Source organism: Spermophilus citellus (genome assembly GCF_964194105.1).
Source record: "Spermophilus citellus genome assembly, chromosome: X".
Classification (NCBI taxonomy): domain Eukaryota; kingdom Metazoa; phylum Chordata; class Mammalia; order Rodentia; family Sciuridae; genus Spermophilus; species Spermophilus citellus.
In genome coordinates, this window is record NC_138190.1 from 90,994,977 (window position 1) to 91,013,985 (window position 19,009).

The following is a 19,009-nucleotide window of genomic DNA, read 5'->3' on the forward strand; positions in this document are numbered from 1 at the left end:
CACAGAAATTTTATATGTCATTAAACTTCTAGATTATGATATTACAAATATGATCTCTTTTTTTAAAAGAGAGATAATTTTTAATATTTATTTTTTAGTTTTCGGTGGATACAACATCTTTAATTTATTTTTATGTGGTGCTGAGGATCAAACCCAGCGCCCCAGGCATGCCAGGTGAGCGCGTTACCACTTGAGCCACATCCCCAGCCCACAAATATGATCTCTAATGGCCATATACTCTTTTTTTTTTTTTACATAAATAGACCACAATTTGGTTAACCATTTATCTACTTCAGGGCATTTAAGTTGCTTCCAATACCTTGCTGGAATAAATAGCATACTAATGAATATCTTCACAGTTATATCTATACATGTGCCGTATATGTAGATGGCATTGTTGTGGTGTGAACAATTAGGTGCAAATTGTACTCTAGAGTAGTTTTACTAATTTAAATCCAATTGTCAGTATATAAATTTGTCTAATCTCATTGAGTATTATTCTTTTTAATATGTGCTGATTTCAAAAGTAAAAACAACATGATTCATGATTTTGGCATTTCTTCAAATACTAGAGAGGCAGATTTTTTTCATGTTATTGTCCACTTATTCGTCCTTTATATGCTGACCATTTCCTTTGCCTGTTAATTTTGTTTTGGCTTTGAACATTAATTAATGACAGTAATCAATTAAAATATTAGAAACATTTTCCTTAGTTTGTTGATCACCTATTTTGTGTTGTAAGCTTTAAGGAACATATGGTTTCATTTTTACCATTTTTATGTTACTAAATCTATCCATTATTTACATTGTGATTTTTTCCCTTTCTTTATAAGCTTAGAAAGTCTCTAGCCATAGACATTGATAAACACTCAATCACATCTTTTCTTGTCCCTTAAGGTTTGATTTTTTATATTTAATGATTTAGATGATCTGTGTTTTATTTTTTCTCTGTTTTATTTTGTCTTATAGTGCCTTATCAAATAAGTCTCCACATTGTTTTATTTCTTATTTTTCCTCACAAAGAGGACATGCATCATTTGTTGAATCATCATGAATTCCTATACTGATTCATAATATCTTTTTATCATATATTAAATTATCTATAATAGGGTTTCTGTTCTGTTGACATTGATATTATTCTGCAATTCTGTGCCAATACCTTCTTATCTCATCATTTGAGCCTTATAATATGTTTTAATATCTGGTGTAAATAAACCTCTATCACCTATATTTTCACTTAAAACAAATATTTTGGGGGTACACTTTGGTGTTCTACATCACATTATAATCACAAAACAATTAAAAACCAGTACAACATGAAAAACAAGCACAATGGATCCTAGGCTCCTCCTAGCAAAAAATAGGCAGTTGCCTCTGAAAGCCAATGAGTTAAGTGATGCTAAGATCCCTAATGATGTTTTCAGAGTGTTTCTCAATTTCTTGAAAACTGAACAAGTCTTCATACCTATTTTTTGATCAACTTTTCTGACACTAGCCATTTTCTTTTAGAAATACAGCAGATTCCAGCACTAACCTAGAGTATCCCCAATTACACTTAGACATTTTTTTCCAGCACTGGGAACTGAAATCTGAGACACTCTACCATTGAGCAATGTCTCCAGTTCCATCCACCCCCACACACTTTTTTTTTTTTTTTAATTTTGGGACAGGGTCTCACTAAATTTGTCAGGGTAGCCTTGCACTTGTGATCATCCTGCCTTAGCCTCCCAAGTAGTTAGGATTACAAGCAAGAGCCATTACACCCACTCACCTAGACATTTTATAATACATTTACTCTCTTTGTTTTTGCCTTGTCAAAGATTCAAACAACTGAAATTAAGTGTATAATTTCGTTAGCTGATGATAGATTCTAGTGCTTCTAATTTGTAAACCTTATTTTCTCATAGATTTTATAATAAGTTTACATTTTGAGTCTCTACTAGGCACCATAGGTATTAATCCACATTGAACTGTTTCATTCCTATGGAATTGTATACACAGGGTGCTGTGCAAAAATGCATGGCTGAGAGCCAATCAATTACCTTCAGTTAACAATTAAATACTTCTAGCCCTATTCTAATCTCCATGACATTGTAATGTTTTTAAAACTTGAAACAGGCCATGTTGTGTAATCTATATCCTTCATTACATGCAAATAAATCCATGCAAAGAAAACAGAAACCCAGATTACTGTGGTAGTTCAGGTTGGCAGAAGAGAGGAAAGTTATTTTAACGATGATGGTAATGGAAAGCAATAATGTTAAAATAGTTCAGAGGCTACTGTGACTATAGACACACAACTCCCATTAACTGTAATTGGAGTTAAGCACATGTAATGATAACAAAATAGACCCCTAAATGTCTTTCCAATTGGAAAATAAGCAAATGTGTTCCAGGAAACAGCATGCTTTTGTGTGGAAAATACAGTATTCTAATTGAGATGCACAAATTATTTTCACATTGATATTGCTGAGGGTATGATGGTGGTATTTTCCCTATGCTTAGGGATGTAGTAGATCTGCTTGGAGTAACATCTGTACAAAGAATGCCTTTCCTTAATGCTCAGCATCCGTTATGTTATTAAAGGAAAAGTCTCAATAGTTGCAATGGATTTATTAATTCAGTAGCTTGTTATCAGCATGAAACTCTGCTGTGCTAGGGGAAAAACAAATTATATTTTACAAAACTGCAGTAGAGAGATTAAATCACTTTTCTATATTTCACTTTCTTCTTATCCTTTCTGCCAGGTAGTAACTCTACTCTCTATCTCTATTATGAACCTCATATTTTGCAAACTATCAAGACTCGTAGTAATATAAAGGTATATTATCAAACAAACTCAATTATAGTAACTTTAGGAAGATGGAAATATGTGATAAAAGTAAAATCACATAGTACAATAATATTACTTCAAGGCTTTAAAAACTTAATCCATATTAAGCTATGAATGGAGAAAATATGCAATACTTACTTTTATCTATCAAAAACATATATTTTTATAATGTGTCCAACCAACCTCTTGGGATTTTAAATGACTAGCATTTGCATAATTGATAACTTGAGTATTTCCAAGTATTTTAGAAAAAATATGGTACAGAAAAAATAAAATCAGTATATTGTTCAGAATTTAAATTCCCATAGACCTTAAAATTGATTATCTTTAGACTCAATGTCAAAGCTAGTGAATAGATCTTTTTTTTAATGTCCTTGGTTTTGTACATAAGTCATGCATTGTTTGTTTCCTTACTAGAGAGTACAACTGGGCCCTAAGACAAAACTTTCTCTGAGTTTGAAAGTCTGATGAGGACACCTGCATACCTGGAAAATACAGAAAATTGTGACAAATAAAAATATGAAGAGTGTTAGAAAATAGTGGGAAAAGCTCCCAAGGAAATTATATAAATGAAACTGATGTTGAAGAGCAAACCAGCAGAAACGACACAAACTGTAACAGCACTGTTCAAGATGTCTATCATAGTGGCTGATACATAGCAGTTTCTTAGAAACTGTTGATTAAGTAATCATCCAGTCATTAGTAATGAATCAGGAACTGATCCTTGAGTTCACCTTCAGCTAGGCTGCTTACATGGAGGGAATATATTTTGCCATTAATACAAAGAAACACTTCCATCATCCATCCATCACAAATTGTTTTGGCATAAACTATCTATCTGCAGGGAATATAACAGGCACTCATATATTATTAAAGTGGAAAGGATAAATGTACCAAAAATTATTACATGAAATATAACTATGTGTCTTTTGTAGCATTTATTAGATTCTAAGTACAATGGAGGTTCATAGTAGAGAACCATGTGCAGGAAATTAAATGCAGGAAATCAGGGTAATGGAAAACTACATCATGATTAGGCTTTAAAAGATAGGTGGAGGGGCTGGGGTTGTGGCTCAGTGGCAGAGTGCCTGTCTTGCACATGTGAGGCACTGGGTTCAATCCTTAGCACCACATAAAAATAAAGAAATAAAGGTTTTGGGTCAAACTACAACTGAAAAAAAAAATTAAAAAGACAGGTGGAGCCAGCCACTGTGGCACATGCCTGTAACCCCAGTGCTCGAGAGGCTTAGGCAAGAGGATTGTGAGTTCAAAGTCAGTCTCAGCAACTTATTGAGGCCCTAAGCAGTTCAGCAAGACCTTGTCTCTAAATAAAATATTAAAAAGGGCTGGAGATGTTGCTCAGTAGTTAAGCATCTGGTACCACCCCCCCCCCAAAAAAAAGGATAGTTGGCACTTCAATAAGAAGAAAAATTTAGCTGTCAGTTTTTGCTTAGTAGGAAAAAGTGAGTTTTAGTTCCTTATATTGTTGACCATTCAATTACCAAATTTTTCTTTTTGGGGAGGCATGAAAAACAATGAATGAATAAGCATGAATCAGAAAGCCTGTACATCTTTTACTTTTTCCCTAAGAAGAAAATAATTTAATGAAAGGAAATGCACTGGCCAGATTTGTAGTTGCAAGGACTAAGATATAGGTGGATGTTTCCATATGCAGGTGATTTTAATTTCAATTATATTTTTATAAACAGTCTTGAAGCATTTATATGGAGGACAGCAGCTCTGCTCCAAGAAACAAACAAATAAATAAATCCCAGCAGAAAGAGGGGCTCCCTGAAATCATCTGGTGAGGATCTGTTTTTGAAGTCTAGATGGCCCTATCAAGAATGACAGTACAAGAGCTTATCAAGGCATATATTACAATGACCTGGGCCAAGAGTGCTTGGCAGGGTAAGAGCATGAGCAGCCATTTAGGTGGGTGCAGAATAAACTAGCTGTCAAATGGCATTGGGGCTAGAGAGTCAATTCATTACCACCACCTGTCATCTCTGTGCCTTCCTACTCCATGTGTGGCACAAATCCTTATGACTAAGAATACTAGGCATCAGCCATTTCTCTAACTTCAATCATATGATGGACAGACCTCTGTCACTTTCTGTGGCAGTTGTTTGTGATCTTCTTGAGCCTTTTTGCTGATATGCTGACCTAGAATACACTTACTTGTCATCTGCTTTTGTTTCTGAATCGCTCAGTGACTACATATCTACTTTTTGTTTTTAACATGTGCAACCCATTTCTTGGGGCTGCTTTCCTATATTTTTTGTTGATGAAGGAAGTTTTAGAGCAGACAGCCCAACTCTCTAACTTAAGTAGCCCCAGGAAGGGTGGGGGGAGAGGGAGTAAACTCAATGGCTTCAGTAGTAAGGCAGAGATGGCAGTCCTTCCCCTGCATGATGCCTCCATCTCTCTATGTACCAGATCATTGAAATATGCCAGTGCCTATGATTTTTGAGGAGAGAAGATACTTAACCCACACTTACAATGCAAGAGTCTATAAACAGGTGCTTCCCATTAGTAGTGTTCCCCATGCTAGTCTGTGCTTAATTACTTAACCAGTTGTATGGACAAAGGCAACCTGTGTGGTTAATATTCCAGACACTTTAGCAGCTGCCAGTGCCATTGTTTTAAAATCTAAACTCTCCCTTAAGGTAGGAGCCAGTCATCAGTTGTTTTAAAAGTGAGCAATTAGGACAGAGTTAAAACATGGCTTCTCAATTTCATATTCATAACTGACAGAAGTTCCTTTGTAATTTTAGTGTCTAATGCAACCCATACAAAACCTGAGTGCCAGGCCCAGGCTACAGCCGAATAAAAATGGCTGAAACTAGTAACTTACTTCTCATGTAAGAAGTCTCAAAGAATCATTCCAGATTGTTAAGTCTACTGGAACAAAGCCAGTCCCCACAACATCAGAAAAATGTATAAATGTGAATAGCCATTCTTCCAATGTTCTTTGCAGCATTTTTGTACAAGCGAAATCACAAACAGCTTATATATCATTATGGGATTAGATGCAATATGGAACCTACATAAACTGGGATACTATGCAGTCCATATAAATTGTTATATGGATCTGTGTGTCTGGATAGAAAGAGATCCACATTATAAAGTGAGAAATGCAAGTTATAAAAGAGTATATCATATTCTTATTTTTTAAAATTATAACTTAAAATATAATTTTGAAAAGCTTGAAAGGATATACACCCTAAAAACTGGCTCTTGTCTTAATGGAGAAATTACAATTGTTTTTACTTTTCCCTGAACATCTGAATTTGGGGCATTTAAGCACAATAAATTTGCCAAGTTAGGGGAGAAATCTAGACAGGGTCTTAAGTTCTCAGTCCTCAGCTATAAAGCACATACTGTTTTTTTTTTATCTTTTTTTTAAAGAGAGAGTGAGGAGAGAGAGAGAGAGAGAGAGAGAGAGAGAGAGAGAGAGAGAGAGAGAGAGAGAGAGGGAGGGAGGAGAGAGAATTTTTAATATTTATTTTCTAGTTCTCGGCGGACACAACATCTTTGTTGGTATGTGCTGCTGAGGATCGAACCCGGGCCGCACGCATGCCAGGCAAGCGCGCTACCGCTTGAGCCACATCCCCAGCCCCACATACTGTTTTCAATTTTTTAAAAAGAGCAGTCAATAATCTCTGAATTAATTCCTGGTTGATTATACAATCACTAAGTACATCGTAATGGAAAGGAACAAAAAGAACAGAAAACAGGTGCCATTTCTTTGCCCTGCTTCAGTAAGGGCTACAGAATGTTCTCTGATGGTAAAGACAGGTATTAGAACATAAGTAAATGTGTCTTACCATGCTATTATCATTTATGAAGATATCTCACATATTGTTAGATTCTAAATTCTAAAAGTTCAAGTCATAAAAAGTGACTGTCTTCAAAAGATTCACTCATTTCACAAATATGAGTAAAAATCCAAAAAGATATGGAAGTATGTCATTACATCATCTTTTGAGAGAAAGCTTTACTTCATTGATAAAATCACATCAGATTTTAAAACTGCTTTGCAACACATCGCCTAAAAATAACAAAATAAAAGAGGAATGAACCAACTATCCTTTGATAGTAAATGATACTGATCTATTTTCCACAAGGCATACTTTTCCCTATATAGTGCAGGTGGTGGTGTGTGGGAATGGTGGGGAGAATTATGGCACTAAGCATTCTTCTTTCTCTTACCACCATTTATACTGGTGCAATTTATGACAAAGTAAAGCCAATTGATATATGTAGTCTTTGAACTTATTAAGGTACACTACTAGACACATTTTTTTTTCTAACTCATTAGGCCAGTCTCACATTTATTTATTTGCAAAATGAAGCTTTCTAAACACCAATTTCCTCATTTGCAAAATGGAGATTTTAATAATAGTACTTACACTATAGGGTATTAATAGGACTAAATAACATAATTTAGTACCTGGCCCATATTAATCTTTTAATAGGTTTAAAGTATGCATGCACACATACAAACACATCAGTCAATAAACTTCAAGCAAAAAACTGTCTCTGCTTATAATGAATATCCACTACTTAGTGTTAGGCATAGGTCAAAGTTTGTAGTAGCCATAAGGGTACATATTGTTCATTGTTCTGCCACCTATTAGCATTGTTTTCCTAAATTTAAATTCCCCTTTGTGAACATGAAATAATATTAAAGCCCTATCTAATGGGGTTGTCCCAAGAATTAAATAATGTAAATGGGCTAGAATGTAACCTAATACAGAATAAAAGTTTATATTTTTAACATTTATATTATATAATAATTATAGCATTTAAATAATTATATAAAACTTACATAAGATATTTATATTTTATTACATAATTTATATAAGAATCAAATTCCAAAGATTCTAGCATCAAGATCTTATTACACTTTTTAAGTTCTAGACCACCTCATGGCGTTATGACATTTTTTTAGTTACTTCTGGGACAATGAGATAAGATGCAAACAAATGTTTAAAAAATCTCTTTCAGATTAGTCTAGAAAAACAAAGACTTAATTAAGATTAGTCAGGAAATCGGAATTTATCAAGATTTTGACTATATTTATTTCCCAAGTCATCATGGGCTGGGGTATTTTTTATGCCTTTGAGAAGCAATGAAAATCTTTTATAATTTATTTTTCTTATTGTCATCCAGTGGATATAGCAATGTTGCCAGACTGCTTTATATTACTTCTTCACTCTAGGATTCCAGTTGTCTGGACAGATTTGTCCCTTAGGGTAGAAAGAGATTATTTCTAGAGATTCTGGTCTGGCTTGAATGATGCATCTAGTAAAACCAGTCACTTGTTTGTTTGTTTTTTTTCTTCCTTAGTACAGCAGATTTACCAGGCAACCTGCTGACCATTAATTTGGTTTCCTGAGTAGCCTGTTCGGTGGAAAGAGGGGAGAGTCTTGCCATCATAAGCAGAGTCTATTCCCACGTTGGGCATAGTTCTCTCTGTCCAAAAACAGGCCTATGATTTATTTCTTGAACACTAACTACGTGCGTAGTATACTACAAGAGGGATACAGAGATAATGAGTCAGTCTTTTCTTTCAAGGCAGGTACTATGTAGTGATTGTGGTCTTTTGGTTTAATAGTCTGATGAAGATATGTCTTGGCCACCTTAGTACTCTGCTCTATAGTTCTCAGTATGCTTGATGACCTAGATTACATCCTTTAATACTAGGATGAATCAAGATGCTGTCATTCAAATTGGGGTAGCATACAAAGATAATAAGACAGTAAGTGCTATCATTAGGGTACACTCTTCAAGAGCACAGAAAATGAACATTTGCCTTTAACACATTCAGGTGGAGCCAATCAACAGGCTGTTAAATATTAAAAGGCTGATGGTCAGGGGAGTGGCCTGGAAAGAATAAAAGTGATTTGGGAGACTCATCACATATTTTGTAATTGAAAACATGACTTAGGAAAATATGGAGAGTGAGAAGAGCAGTGAGCTGATAATCAAATCCTGGGAAATACTGATATTTAAAAGTTGAGCATAGCACCAGGAGTCCACAAAGGAAACAGCAAGTATTCAGAGACATACAAAAAGAGCCATGAGAGTGCATGTTATGGAATCCAAGGGAGCAGATATTTTGAAAAGTGGCATAAGCAATAATATCACATATTGTAGAAAGATGCAGTAAAATAAAGACAGAAAACCATCAGATTTAGAAATATGGAGGTCATTAGAGACCTTAATGAGAGCAATTTCAGTGAAATAAGGGGAGCAGAAGCCAGACTGTAGAAGGTTGAGGAATAAGTGGAGGCAATGAATATAACTTACACTTGCATTTCCTGTGACCCTGAAAGAGATGATATTTTTAGAGACATAACAGTTACCTCAGGGCATTGTGCCTGACAGTCCCAACCCACTTCTCACTAAAACCATCCTGCTCAAATGTTTTTGTTGTTGTCATTTATTTGTTTACGTAGGTAGCAGTACTAAATAGGTTCTCCTCCCACCTATCAGTGGCCACTGATTATACCATGATGGATATCTGCCCCCCTCCCCAGGGGCAGCCAATTCATAGGTTGGCCGGTAACTAACAAATTATATAATTCATGATAAAAAGGCACTGTTCAATTGGGTAATAAGCCAGTTATAGAGAAATAGAAAAGGATGAACAGACACACAGAAAGAAGTGAAGCTCATTTTATTTCTTAAAGTGTCCAGAGAAAGTTTCTGTTCTAAAAGAACCCATTAATTATTTTATGTAATTCCTAATGTTGTGGTAAATTTCACATGAAAAAAATCCAATGAAGCTCACCATGCGCTTATTTCTTAAAGTAAGATATACTTAAAGTTTTGTGTTTTCATTTTTGTGGGGCAGTAAAAACTGTTGACAGGCATATTCTATATCATCACTTTCTAAGTAACTAGTGCATTGATCATTAATATATGTCAAGGTCTACATGTACATTCGTTTGTTTTTGTGTTGACAGCCAAGTAACTTTATGGTGTATTGTACTAATTAAGGTTCCACAATAATTTGAATAGACAATTTTTTTTGCAATTGAGTCATCACAGGGTGTGAAACTATCTTACATAACAGCACAGGTGAGTTGCACATGTGACAGAGAAACTGTGACATGGCAGCCAGTACCATCTTCATGATGTGTGCCAATGTATTATGAGAATGTAATTGCTCTGGGTTCCCTTGCAGCTGTTTATCAATTGTAAACTGAGTGGCAAATATACACAAAACAACCTTTGTATTCCAGATTCCAATAATATAAATGGGTTATACTCATGTTATGCAGATTTCAATCCTAGCCTTATCTTCATGTGAGCAAGACATCTTTACAAACTTACTCAGTTGAGACCAATGAAAACTGGAATTTGAGGTTTGCTCACTGCCAGAGTTTTCATTCAGTGTGGAGTCTGATGACCCTGAGTTCTGTCACAAACCCTCAAAGTTATGGGTGCCATTTTGTCTGGCTTAGTTATATAGCAGGGATTCTCTGTATTAATATCAATGAGGCAAAAATGTATAACTGGATCTGAAGTCAAATCTTTCTACTATTAAATATAGCATTGGTGGGCATACTAAATGAATGTTAATTTTGTTGTTCTGTTTTATAGTTTATTAAAATCATGAAAGCATATGGAGTTTATGCCTGTTTTTATATTTATTGAAATATAAGTCACAATATATTAGAAATAGTTTTAATTCAATTACTGTGGATTCCAAAGAGTGAAGTTCCCACTAAAATGGATCCACAGATCCCTTTTATTATTCATAAAATTTGAGAAGTAGTGCACTGGCTAGACTAGTCACTAGACTCACGCCTTCTTCCCTTCAAGGGATCTGTCACCCTGCCTTTCCGAGTAGGCTTCTGAAAGAGACCTTACTCCCTTAGCTCAAAAGGCTATTGGTGATTTAAAATAAAAAAAAAAGACAAAGTGGCAATGAAAAATTTAACAAGTTAACTTTCAAAATGACTTCAGAGGGCTCGTAGATTAAAATTCACTGCAAGATAAGACATATGAAGATAAAAGTGAACAGATTCATGCTAAGGAAGTAGCTCAGGGAGATTAGAATATATGTGTAATAAATTTGGCTCTAAAATTTGTGGCAGCTAAAAAAGTAAAGGGGAAATCTATGGAATACACATTTTCTGGGGTTTTTTTGGTTATTGTTGTTTGTTTTTCCATAAATCCTATTTCATCTATCAGATTTTCTCTTATTCTCTACTACCCATCCTTGAATCTAGCTAGGTTCACTTCATAACTGTTCCACAACACACACATATTTTAGATTTTTGCTTATGTGCCCACTCTTCTTTTTTCTTTCCCTCTATTAAAGACTATCCATCCTTCTAAGCCCAACTCAAATCCCACTTCCCCAATCCTTCTAGCCTTTACATGTCTCTCTCTCTCATCTGGACTCCAATAGCACAAACTTAGCTTGTACAATTCAACTGTTAATTATAGCCAGCTTCATACCAATTCACTATAACTTCAGTCTCATCTTTCCAAGAGGACAGTACTAGAATGGCAGAGAATGCCATCTCATCTACCTCTGTATTAGTTTTCTCAATACTACACAGTCATGAAATAAATACACAATGATTCTTTTTCTGAATAAAACTTTTATGAGGGTTTATAGATGTAAAAACATGCCATTCATTCCTATACACACATATTTGTATGGGGAAATAAATAGTTTACAAACTCTACCTTTTCAATATATTCTTTTACTACGGATGTAATTGTGAACAGGTTCCAGAGATGGCTTTGTGTTTTTAAGGGAATTGAGGGAAAAGGATAATAATATGTATGGTTACATCGTTAAATTGTACATAAACTGACATTTAGCAGCCCTGAGAGCTCCAGTGTTGACTACATAAAATCAGACATTGACTTGAAGTGAAAGATCCTTCCTTAGAAGATGCTCTTCTGACCAGCCACATTATAATCTCATTCTGAGATGCTCTATTTTATCCTATTCTGAACACTAGTCACAATAACCATAAATATCAAAATTTCAAGACCAAGGCAGAATTTGCACACATTATTTCTAGAAGATTCTCTGTCAGGATTATTTGACTACCTTTGGAAATATACTCCAATAGTGAATACTTTCTTACAGATTATAAAAATACAATTTCTGTAAGCATAAAATTTTATACCATATAAATCATCTTTTCTTTTCCCTATTGATACAGAGTAAAATTCTATTGAATACAGGGTATGTTCCATGATGACTCTATGAATAGGCTTATTCTAAATCAATACTACTTCAAGCATTAGAATTTTAGTACATTCATCTGCATTTTCCTTCACCTGTCTGTAGCACAATGGTATTGACAATGATTCCTTCCATGAAACTCTCTTAGTATTATTTCTTCATTTTCAAACTACCTTTACATCTGATCCTTCTGTTTCTAAGCAACTATTCTTTTCCTGTCCCAATGTGGTGAGTTAATTTCATGTTCTACTCTTTGGCCTTTTCCATATTATTCTCTATACTTTGCATGACCTAACTTTCCATGGGTATACTCATCTATTTGCAAAATTTCAACAACTTCAACCTTCTGTATGCTAGTGGACCTATAGCTTCAATCACCTCCTAATATTTCTCTTTATTATTCAAAAGCTACACCACACTCAAGATTCAAACTAAACTGACTTCCTTTCTTTCCACTCTATTCCCTCCTTTTTGTGTTTCTTTGTTTTGATAACTGGCACCATGTTATGGGTTGATTTGTGTCCCTCCAAATTCATATGTTAGAGTATTTAGGTCCTCATATAAAAGAGTGAGGTGACCTCATTTGAAGGCAGAGTATATATAGAAGTTATTAAGATGAAGTTATTAGAGTAGACTCTAATTCCTTATGACTGATGTCCTATAACAACAAAAAATTTGGAATCCAACACACAATAAGAAAGAATGCCATGTGAACACAAAGGCAGAATCCCACTGATGTTTCTACCAGCCAAAGAATGCCAAATACTGTCAGAAAACCACCAGGACCTAGGGGCAAGGCTGGACTAGACCCTTTACTGTCACCTTCAGAGGAAGCACAGCCAGGCCAACACCTTGATCCCAGGTGTTTAGGCTCCAGAACTAGGAGACAATATACTTCTGTTGCTTAAGCCATTCAATTTGTTGTTTTTTGTTATAGCAGCACCAGAAAACAAATAGAGCCATCACACATCTATTCATAAAATCAATCAACCAATCAACCAATCATACTATACTCCTTCCTTTTATCTTAGCCTTCATATCCAGTAACTCAACAAGTTCAATTAATTTTAACTTCTGAATCATTCTTTTTTCCCCCTTGGGAGGGGGTACTGAGGATTGAACTCAGGGCACTCAACCACTGAGCCACATCCCCAGCCCTATTTTGTATTTTATTTAGAGACAGGGTCTCACCAAGTTGCTTAGTGTCTTGCCTTTGCTGAGGCTGGCTTTGAACTCGCAACCCTCCTGTCTCAGCCTCCCAAGCCACTGGGATTATAGGTGTGTGCCACTGTGTCCAGCCTGAATCATTCTTGTATCTATTTCTTCTTTATCAGCAACTCCTCTGCCACTACCCTAGGGCAGGCCTTCTATTGCCTTGGTTCTTATAGTAGATTCCTATTGAATCCTTTTGCCTCTGGCCTCACCAGCTGCACCTTAGGAAAAAGTCATGCTACAAGGTACACCTGATCATGCTACTATACGTCAAAGCCTGGAATGGCTCATCACCCATGAGGAAAAAAAATAAAACAAATGCCTTGGGCTGGGGATGTGGCTCAAGCGGTAGCGTGCTCGCCTGGCATGCGTGCGGCCCGGGTTCGATCCTCAGCACCACATACAAATAAAGATGTTGTGTCTGCCGAATAATAAAAAATAAATATTAAAAAAATTCTCTCTCTCTCTTAAAAAAAAAATGCCTTATCTAACAAAGCCTAGCATGACTACTTGTTTTCCCAGCCTCTTATATCTATAATTCCAGCAATGGTGAACAGTTGGCTCTTCCTTGGATATCGTGCTCTCCTATTGCCTCCAATAATGCTGCTCCTTGTTTTGGATTATGCCTCTCTTCTTTTTTTCTTTTCCTATTCAAGAAACTCATACTTGGGTTAAGATTCAGCTTGAGCTTTTTACCATGATTGTCTCTCTGCAGTATGTCTTCCCCCTCTTTACTGTGAGCTCTGGAAAGGGAGGAACTGCCATTTTTACCTATTTTCTTGGTGCCTAGAATGTAACAGGCACTTTGTAAATGATTTTTAAATGAACACATTCTTTTGTTTAGCCCCAAAGAAAGCAAACATAACAGAGCACAATATTCATTTGAATAAGTAAGCTTGTATGTGCATAGAAACTATTTTTTAAGTAAGTGAATTCAGCTTTGATTGCCTTTTTCTGATAAAGAGAGCTAGCCATATCTGTCTTTCATAGTTGCTCAAAATATATTGCTCATCTTTTCGTTTTCCTGTGTGCTTTGAAGCCTCTGGTAAGAGAGTTCTATTGGAGAGCAGTTAGTTCAACGGTCATTATAGGGCAGAATTAAATTCATCTTTCCACTCTTTAGATCTTTACATTTTTTTAGGTCTGTCAGCTCTCCTTAGATAGCTTGTAGGAGAATCAAAGGCAGTCAATTTGCTGTTACAGCCATATAGTGACATAGGAGAAATGAAACATTGCATTACTACAGAATGTCTAATTGCTACTTTCTACTTCAATAACCCAAATTGTAGTTGATACCATTTTATGGTGAGAAGGGGTTAAGAAGCCCTTATTTCTAGTAGGTTGCATAGGAAAACAAACCCTTCCTCCTTCCACCCAACAATTCAGTGAGTTCAGTCATCTCAAATTGCCTCCAGGTGGTAAATACTTGAAAGATTCTTTATTATTTTTAAATGGTAAGAAAAACATTTCAAGAAATACATATCTCAGGGCTGGGGATGTGGCTCAAGTGGTAGCGCACTGGCCTGGCATGCGTGCGGCCCGGGTTCGATCCTCAGCACCACATACAAACAAAGATGTTGTGTCCACTGAAAACTAAAATAAATATTAAAATTCTCTCTCTCTCTTAAAAAAAAAAGAAATACATATCTCCTTTTCCTTCCTCCCTGGATAGGATAGGGCACCAACATACAAACATAAAGCCTAGTTAACACATCACACATACCCAAAAACCAACAACAACAACAAAAAAAAGCATACTGCCAAAAAATATTCAGTGCTTTCTTGTGAAAACAGTAGCAAGTCCCTTTGGACCACAGCATTGAAACAGTTCCACTAAACCTTTAATGTGAATTTGCTCAATGGGACTGTGCATACAGGTGTAGAACAATTATTAGATTTGATATCTGAATGAGCTTAGGTTCCCATTAGAGCTTGACTGGTTCAATGACCCCATTATTTTACTTCCACTGTTCCCCGAACTGATCAACTTAATTATTCTGACTAACGAAACATTTAGGACATGAATTTCTGATTTGTTTCAAACCATATGGGACATCTAAAAGTGCTTCACTTTTAAAAAAAATCACAATACAGAAGAAATGGTTATGAGGACAGGTTAGAAGCTTGGAAGTAGGGCAGGGCCATGATCCATGTTGGGCACAGAGACACCACACCCCTTGAAATAGCTCTTCTGTATAGATTTCTGTTGGTACTAGTTATACTGTAGCAGTTTCACTTTTTTCTGGAATACTCAAAGATAAAACATTAATTTGGCTGTTGGTGGGGAAAGGGAGGGGTTAAAGTTAAATCTTGCGTTCCTTGTCATAATACATTCAGATCCTTAAAATAGCTAATATTCAGAAGGGTAAATAAAATGCTTTGCAGAGCAAGACAATTACAGATATTCTTAGGCAAGAATAATAAAGAAAAGTCAGAAAGCAGGACTAACTTTAGAGGCGATGTGTAAGGAATATGATCTTTTTTATAGGTGGAAAGTTAAGTTAAGGTCAAATTATATTCCTACAAAAAAGTATTCTTACCTTTGAAATATTGTATTTGGGCATTAACTGCAGAAAAAGTGGTAATAACAGCAACTGTATGTAGCTAGGTGAGAAACAGATCAGTTTGAAACTGAAATTTAATGATTCTGATAATCATAGTTGCTTCAAAATCGGTGTTCTTAAAAGCAACTTCAACACTGTTTATTATCTCTATATTAATGACTACTAAAATGTTATATGTTTACCTATAGGGAAAAAAAGTAGGCATTCAAGTATTACAGATCCCTAAATTTCCATAGATGCCAGTTTCTCTCTCATCACTGAATGTATTTGTTCTCAAAAAGAATGAAACTGACATCAAAATTGTCTCCCTCATACCTTTGCATCTTTTCACTAATGATATGTAGCGGCTGCTGAGCCTGCAATAAACGTGTTTCTGTCCAGTCATATTCTCATCATTTTACAATCCAATCTGACTCCTTAAAAATAAATAAATAAGGAAGAAAGTCACAGGAGACTAGCACAAGTTCCTGCTTCAAGGCACTGCCTGACATTGGCCTTCACTTCGTACTTCTGCTCAAAGTACCTGATTTGACAAAGCGGGCAAAAAAATCAGGAGAGGAGTCTCTTCACCTTCTCTCCAAGACTGTCTGACAGGAGTCAATAATGATTCTTTCACACAGTTACAGTCTAACAATTTTAGATGATAGTGTGAGAGGAAACTTTCTAGCTATTCCTTACAATATTTTATTAAAGAAAGGTGTAAAAATGCATTTGCCTCAGTGGGGCTATTCTCCTCTGGTTCAACTCAATCCATTTTAACAGTTGGCAGTTTAAATAACAGAAGTTACAGGCTGCCATACACAGACGCTTTGCATGCCAGATGAAAGCGATGGATTCAGAGATGGGAGCAAAAATGGAAAGAATTTTTTTTAAAGCAGTCTCTCTTCTATAAAAGAATTTCTTTAATAACAGCAGCTGGGAAAAATTTCTCTAAGTTTGTGTCCTTCTACTGTTTTATATAAAGCAGCCACCATACTTATCGTCCTAGGCTACATCTACTGGTAGACTGTCAAAGGGAAACAACTTTCCCCCTTATACTGCAATAATCATCTATTGTATTTTTAATGCACTCAAAACAAATTTTATTATTACATAATAACAGTGACAATTTTTCCTGTATTCCCAATGTAAAATGATATATTTTAATATGATAATAACAAAAGCAGCCTATCCATAATTACTATTTTTAGGTTAAATAAAATATCAACATTTTTTATTCATGTTTAGGTTAACATTTGCAATTCAGCTGCTTGCAATATTTAGATGGAATTGAATATGTTATGAGAAACTTTAAAAAGCAAATTTTGAGACTGGTTCTTTCTTGAGGGTCTTGTCATTCTTTCTGCCCATCATTACCTTCATCATACAACCTTAAAGAAAATACTCAGACCTGAACTTAGCTGGGTGATCTCATTATTGCCTGTTACCTATCTCTGTGCCCAACAACTTTGACTTAAATTTATACTAACGATTATTTAGAATCAAAGTATGTCTTATAAAATGTTGTATGGTTACAAGAATTGAAAAAAATACAACTAATTCACAGATTTTTGTCACATTCAGATTATAAACTGGTTATATACAGGAAGGAGAGGGATCAAGTCTGTCTTTACATCTTGATACACATAAACTAACTTCATATAAACCTGATTATTATCTAACTTTGGTAGCAATGATGATGTCTGTATCATTAAAGGCCAATGGTAAGTACACCTTCTATAGGTCCAGTCTGAGCATTTTCTTTAAAGAGAAACAGCTCAGAAAAATAAATAAATAATACATAAGTGAACACATAAATTGCCTTTCTGTTGCACTGTGAGAAATAGCTCCACTCTTCTTTTGTACCCTGGCTTTAAAGCACATTCAAGAAGAGGTGTGCTAATATTCTGCATCGAGTGATTACCTTCCCTAAGCATCTCCAGCACTACAGAACTTTTTATTGGTTCCTTTTAGTTACATGTGACAGTATATTTTGACACGTTGTACATACATGGAGTATAATTTATTCTAATTAGGATCCCATTGTTGTGGTTGTACATGATGTAGAGTTTCACTGTGGTATCTTCATATATTAACTTAGGAAAAGTTATGACCCATTCATTCTACTGTCTTTCCTGTTCTCACCCTCCTCCCTTCCCATCATTCTCCTTTGTGTAATCCACTGAAATTCTATTATCCATCCCCTTAGCATCCACATATCAGAGAAAATATGTGGATTAGCATTCACATATCAGAGAAAACACCCAACCTTTAGTTCTTTAGGATTGGCTTATTTCACATAGCATGATTGTATGGCATTTTTAAGGCTAATTTTATGATGCAACATTACATTATGCACTTTTTTTCTTAGTGTATTCTTTACCAAGAGAGGGAAAGCTAATCACTATTTCATCATAAACCTAAGACTGATTAGCCCCATAGTTTCTCTTTCCTTGAACTTGATGTTTCTCAATGCATCCATCCCTCAACATAAGCAAAGCAGACAGGAGTTTTGATAGTATATCAGTTCTCAATTCATGCATGTCAATAAAGTATTTTTGAAATATACATATATTTTTAAAAAGAACCTCATGAATTTGTATTAATAATTTGGGGATAATCAATGGAACATTCAAATTCCTTTCAGGGAATTTATGGATTATTTAATTAGAGTCCAACCCTTTATAGATAATGACACTAACTTCCAGAAAAGAGAATCAACTTGTTAACAAATATTGTACACAAGAGATAAAACTGAGAAGCTTAAATAAGGGAAATGGATGTAAGGAAATGAACCATATAACCATAATGGTTCTATCATTCATTTATTGGATAATTATATGATTAAACTTTGATAAAATATTTATAAAGAAAGAAAGCAATAACATGACAGACCATAATCATCTCATGATCCCATATAATAAGTACTCTAGAGAAGTAATTACAGAGTGAGTTTGAGACTCCTGCAATTTTATAATACTATGATATTCAGCAATTTAGTTCTTTGGTAAGCAAAAGTTACCTGGGTTCTATGATCTAAAACATTTACATCATGCAATGTCCATAAAGTCCTTATACACACTTATACAAAGACCTGAAGAAAAAAATGTAATTATATGGGCTAGCATCTCGGTGACATGTCCATCTTGGAATGTATGGGTGATTATGGATACATACACACACACACTTAGGTATATG

General features: G+C 35.2%; 1 protein-coding gene across 3 annotated transcripts in view; it reads right to left on the reverse strand.

Moving 5' to 3' along the window:
- Positions 1 to 19,009, reverse strand: part of DIAPH2 (diaphanous related formin 2) — an 813,387-nt gene that overhangs the window by 9,667 nt on the left and 784,711 nt on the right. The gene's annotated exons all lie outside the window — the stretch shown is intronic.